Source organism: Cotesia glomerata, linkage group LG10, assembly GCF_020080835.1.
Source record: "Cotesia glomerata isolate CgM1 linkage group LG10, MPM_Cglom_v2.3, whole genome shotgun sequence".
Classification (NCBI taxonomy): domain Eukaryota; kingdom Metazoa; phylum Arthropoda; class Insecta; order Hymenoptera; family Braconidae; genus Cotesia; species Cotesia glomerata.
Window position 1 is genome coordinate 5,956,353 of NC_058167.1, and position 6,767 is coordinate 5,963,119.

Below are 6,767 nucleotides of genomic sequence, written 5' to 3' on the forward strand. Positions count from 1 at the left end.
AACGAGGGAGAAGAGACAATTAAGGCTCAGACTGCAAAGTTTCACGGCAAGAAGAACTGCCATAGATGTGCCAAACCTGGACATAAAATTGAAAATTGTCCCTTGTCAAAAGATTTGTGGTTCTGCTACTACTGTCAGGAGATAAGATCTCATAAGGGTTCAGAGTGCAAGGATGACAGGATCAAAAGTAAGATTATAAATAATAATAATAATAATAATAATAATAATATCAAACTTAGAGGTAAACTAGACAGACAGGGAACTAATACAGTTAGACATAATGTGAATTCTAAACCATATAAGAATGATAGACGTGATAGAAACTATAATAAGAATAATCAGTACTTAGCACAAAATGCCTTCAAACGGGATGGTATTAGTGCAAAAAGAATGACTGATGAAAAACAAGGTAAGAAACAATTAAATGAAGATTTAATAGATGACATTAAATTTATTGCTGATTCAGGAGCAACAGATCATATAGTAAAGAACTGCTTAATATTAAGTAACTTTGAAAGATGTGAAAATAAAGTAATTAAGAGTGCCAACAAGAATAAATCTGCTGACATTTTAATAGATGGAAAAGGTGATCTTTTGCTCTATACGAATCAAGATAACAAGATAATTAAATTATCAAATGTTATTAGTGCTAAAGATGTATCAGATAATTTATTATCATTAAGAAAATTAGTAAATAAAGGATTTAAGATTTATTTAGATGATAAGATTTTGCGAGTATTCAGTGAAAATTTAGAAGAAGTAGTACTAGAAGGAACATATGAAAAACCCAACTGGATCTTGAACTTCAAAGTCAAGAATTACATCGGCGATGAAGATAAATTAGACTGGGGATATAACGCTTATCGTTGTAAAGCTGTAATGATCCAAGACGATAACACAAATGGACTAGAAATAGATCTGCAAAGAAAGGAGGGAGAATCAGAAAATGAAGAGTTAAAGGATTCTTCAATTAGGAGGGAGGAAGAAGATATAACGTCTCCAGAAATGAAACAACACACTGAAAACTCAAAGAATGACATATTTAATTGGGACTCTAGTTTAATAACTAGAAATACAATTAAGGTAGATGATATTGAGAATATTAAGAATTTAGAAGAGCTATTTACATCAAATCCATTAGAGCAAGGAACAACAGATTCAAGTAAGATAAATGAAGCTATGTTATGGCATGTAAGACTTGGTCATGCTTCATTGAACTATCTCAAGAAATTGCAGAAAGTATATAATAAATTAGAGAAAGTTAAATTCGATGATTCAATTTTAGACTGTGAAATATGTATTATGTCAAAGATGCAAAAATTACCGTTTAAAGAATCTAGACAAAGAGCATCAAGACCACTACAAATAATACATACGGACACGATGGGTCCGATAAAACCAACCTCACACCCAGGACACAAAAGATTTATTAATGTGTACATAGATGATTATTCTAGATTAGCTAGAGCATATGCAGTAAAGACTAAAGATGAATCAGGAGAAACATTAGAAAAGTTTCTCATATCTACAAGAAATTTACTTGGTAAAGATGAGAAAGTTTGCTACGTTAGATCGGATCAAGGAACAGAGTTTAGTGGTGGAAAATTTTTAGATGTCTTAAGAAAAGAAAAGATAGAATTAGAATTAACTCCGCCCTATACTCCTGAACACAATGGAGTATCTGAACGATTCAACGCTACGTTACAAAGAAAAGTCAGAACCTACATGCTAGATTCTGGTTTATCTAAGAGTATGTGGGAGTTAGCAGTAGATGCAGCAGTGCACTCATACAATCGAACACCACATAAATCCATAGATTACAACGTACCACTGATGAAGTTTAACAAGAATGAAAATTGTCATTTTGACAAAATTAAAAGATTTGGATGTATTTGATATATTAGAATTCCAAAACCAGAGCACAAGTTCAGCGAGAGAGCAATCAAAGCAGTCATGGTGGGATATAAACCCACAGGATACTTGCTATGGCACCCAAATACAGGAAAATTTCTAGAATCACGACATGTTAGATTCAATGAAAAATTAGTGTACAAAGATGTATATAAGAATAAACAAATAGAAGAAACTGAAGATGAAATTAGTTGGAAGTCAAACGAAAATGTACCAAATAGTCTAGAAGACAAAATCAACGAAGAAAGGGAGAAACCGGAACAAAGAAAAAGAGGAAGACCCCGCAAAAATTCATTAGGTGTTGAAAACTTAAATGAAAAGAAGAATTCATCAGAAGAAATTAGACCATGGACTAGAGGTGAGATGAAAAGAAAATTAGAATCTGAAAAGGATAAAGATAGAAAATTAATTGAAGACATAAGCTTTGCAAGAAGCGTCAATGTGTCTGAAGATTAATCGAAGAAGGATGAACAAGAATTGGTAAGTTGTTTAATTACTTCTTTAAACAAAGAACCTATCAATTATGATGAGGCAAGCAACTCAAATGAAAGATGTCAATGGATGAGAGCTATCAAGGATGAACTGGATTCTATAACTAAAAATGACGTCTGGGAATTCGTAGATTTGGAAGAAGCAAGTAAAACTGAAGGAAAATTAAACATCATTGATTCAAGATGGGTATTTAAAAAAAAAAAGTAGAAGCAAATAAAGATGTACTTCATAAAGCACGACTAGTATGTCGAGGTTTTAAAGACAAGAATGATTATGATTTAAAAGATACATACTCGCCAGTATCTAGATTATCACTCATACGAGCATTACTTTCAATAGTAAATAAATATGATCTAGAAATCTGTCAATATGATGTAAAAACGGCATTCCTTTATGGAAATTTAGATGAAGATACCAGAAGGTCTAGATGTAGATGAAAAGACAAAACAAATAAAGATACTTAAATTAAAGAAATCTTTGTATGGATTAAAAGTAAGTCCAAAGAAGTGGAACACTAGATTTAATCAAGTGGTAAAAGAAATTGGTCTCGAAAACGATTTACATGAACCATGTTTGTATACTTGGAGGAAAAATGGAATCGTAGTTGTGTTGCTAATTTATGTAGATGACATTTTAGCCGCTAGCAATGATAAAACAAAATTAGATGAAGTTGGGAATCACTTATGCAAGAATTTCGAGATGAAAGTTCTTGGTGAACCCAGGAAATTTCTTGGAATTGAGATAGAGAGAAATAGACAAGAAAAATACATTGTATTGAAGCAAAGTAATTATATTCAAAGCATTTTAGATAGAATCAAGATGACAGATTGTAATCCTCAAAACACCCCAATGGTTACTAGACAAACTGAAAATAGATGCAAAAGAAGAAAACAAGAAGAATCAGAATCGTCCAAATGTGAACAATCATCAACAACTAGAAAAGCTCCATACAGAGAGGCAATTGGAAGTCTCATGGACTTAGCAAATGGAACTAGACCAGATATTGCGTTTGCTGTACATTACTTAGCTAGAAAACAATTAGATGCCAACGAAGACGACTGGAAATATGTTAAGAGAATTCTGAGATATTTAAAGGGCACTGTAGATTTAAGCCTGAAATACACAGGTAACTCAGATGAACTAGAAGCTTTTTCAGATGCTAGTTTTAGAGACAATAATGACTCAACTTCATCAGGTGGATACATTATTAGACTGTTTGGTGACATAATAGCATGGAGAAGTCACAAACAAAACTATGTTACACTTTCGACTTGTCAAGCTGAGTATTTGACAATGAGTGATGCCTGTCAAGAGATAATATCTCTGGATAAAGCGATTAGATTTATTATTGGAAAAACACTATTTCCTACGACTATTTGGTGTGATAACAAATCAGCAAATGATTGTACTAAGAAAGATGGCAGTCATAAACTTAAGATGTTTGATAATAGTGTAAATGAAATTAAATTAGAATTACTAGAAAGAGAGAAAACAGGTAATAGAAAGCACATGGCAAAAACCCATGGTGATTTCATTAAACAATGCGTTAATGAAAATAAAATAAGAGTTTGTTGGATATCTACGAAAGAGAACCTAGCAGATATACTCACAAAACCATTACCTGCAGAACCATTTAGATACTTAAGAGATAAATTTTTGGACTAAAATAATTAGAAGTTCATAAAATTGTTAGAATAAATTATAATTATATTTTCATTATGTTACAGAAAACTCTGTTGATCGCAAGAAGTAGCGCAGTGGAAGCTGGACGTGGGAAATGGAGGGAGTGTTAAGAAGACACGAATTTACCCAAGTCCGCTGAGATCTATTTTTTATATATCTAGATTATTATTATTATGGCTAGTGAGTTGGCGTCGGTCTGCGCGCCGCTTGACGGCGCATACGACTCCTCTCCCCTTTACTCTCTATACTTTACTTTATATCTTGTACTATTGGCGGTACTACGTGCAGCCACGTGCATACACCTTATAATTATTCTTTTACGTTCTTTTTGTATTATTACAATATTGTTAATTATTCAAGATAACATATTATCAATTATTAATCATTTTGAAGATAAATAAAGATTCGTTTAGATTATTTAATATGAAACTGTTGTGTTAAATTAATTCAGTTCCTCACAATAAAAATTCTTGAACAATTTGCTAGAAATTGGGAAGTAATCTAAAAAAAACACTTTTCTCAAAATTTTTCGACAACGATATCTCATGAACAAATCAATCGATTTCGGCGTGCTTGGTAGTGATCGGTTTTTCGAGGTTAAGAGCTGATTAGTTTTTGGAATCGATTAGTAAAGTAATTTATAATGTATTCAAAAAAAGCAATTATTATTTTTGAGATTTTCGCATTCAAAAGTTGAAAGAGGTTTACACACAAACACACACACACACGCGCGCGCGCGCGCATGCGTGCGGGCATCGTCGCTGGAACAGTCAAAAAGCTTTCTGGGCCTAGAAACGTAAAAATGTTTTTGATATTATCAACATAGTTTGAAAAATTAGATGAATTGATTGAATTTCATTTGATTCTTTTAAAATGAAATAGCTCATTGAAGATAAAACTCATGGAAATTTCAATAAAATATGTAAATCTGAACGAGATTTTTCTTATTAATTCTCAAAGTAATATAAGATAAGAACACTTTCAACAAAAAATAAAGCGAACTTCGACAAATTCCAATGAAACTAAAATGGAACTCTCTTGTAAATATTCTCTTCACAATAGAAAACGAATTTTTTTTAACTGGTTGATGAATTACAATGTTCCGAAGTAACAAACACAGAAAACAACATAATATAAAAAAACTAGATATAATAGAAAAACAACATTAAGTTTACACAATAGTTTTATAAGTACTTTTCTATCACGAGCAAAGTAAGAAGGGAGAATAAGGAAGCTAACTTTATTGCTTAAAATTACTAGTTAACATTTAAATTATTACTGATGAATCAGTAATAAGTATTGAATTTGAAGCAAAAAAATCCATTCACAAATCAGAATTCCAATAGAAACAAAAAACTTATTGTGGAAAGTCGAATTAGTCTTAGAGGTAAAGTAAATACTTTTGCTTGTTAACAACTATTAAGAAAATAAGTTATTAGTATTTATAGTCTAATTAAACTATAACAAATATAATAAAATACTTTATTTTTGATAGACTTACTTCTTCTAGATAACCTTGAGGTACGAAACGAAATAACGTATCTTTGGGATATAATTTTTGGTAAATTTTCAATTTCCTTTTATTTCTTTTGATGATAGCAGTTCGAGTTTCCCCTTTATTTTCACTCATGATGATAAAGTATAGATTTCTGAAATAGATAAAAATTATATTAAAAGTACAATAAGTTACAATAAAGCTTCCGATGATCTTAAATGTAAAGAAGTTTAAACAAAGCTTGAATTTTTTGTCAATTCGTAACGTACATTTATGACAATTTTAGTTGTTTTATACACTAAAATACCTTCTACATATTTAAATTCACCATTTTGTTTCGTCAAATATTTCAAACGTAAATATTGACAAATTAGAAAACTAGTAAATGATGATGATTTTGAAATGACACTCAATCTCGCAGCATCGATTCTTGAGTCGATAAGAAAAAAAGTAAATAAATAATTACCCAAAAAATAAATCAATTTATTTTACAACTACGAAAACAAATTAAAATTGAAATCGAAAATGTAGCTTTATATTATAAGTCGATAAATTTTAATTACTCACAAAATTTTTTAAATATATTTTATTAATTTATTTCATACACACACCGGACTTGATTGTAAATACTTGTTTTTCAGTGTGAGTGTGAATATATTTTTTGATTTAATTTTTCCATTGTTTACTTATTTATTTATAATTGAAAAATTGTTTAGTATTTACACATATAATCATTTAAAGAAGTATAGATAATAACTGATAATAACTTACTTTTACATCCAATCACCAAAAAATATATTGTATTTAGTCACTACAGCACGTGCTTCACACTGTTATGTAGCTGTAAAATTACGATTATACTTTCTGTAGTATTATCTATAACAGAAATACTTTTAAATACGACTTTTGATATGCGTTTTTGTTTGTGGCGTTCTCTGTTATTTTTCTTGTTTTAACTTTATACTACATAGTACTTTATAAATCCACTCATACCACGTAACTGAAAAAAAATAGGTTATTTAGGAGGTGTCCAAAACCGTGGAAAATGCGTTCGATAGACATCCAGTCTGTTTCGACAAATATGGCAGTCACACGTGTATTTGCGCGCGCAAGTTTCAACAAATCTGCGCAAGCGTACAGGGAATGTTGTCGACTTTTTAAGTCACAATCACCATTTGACTATAGC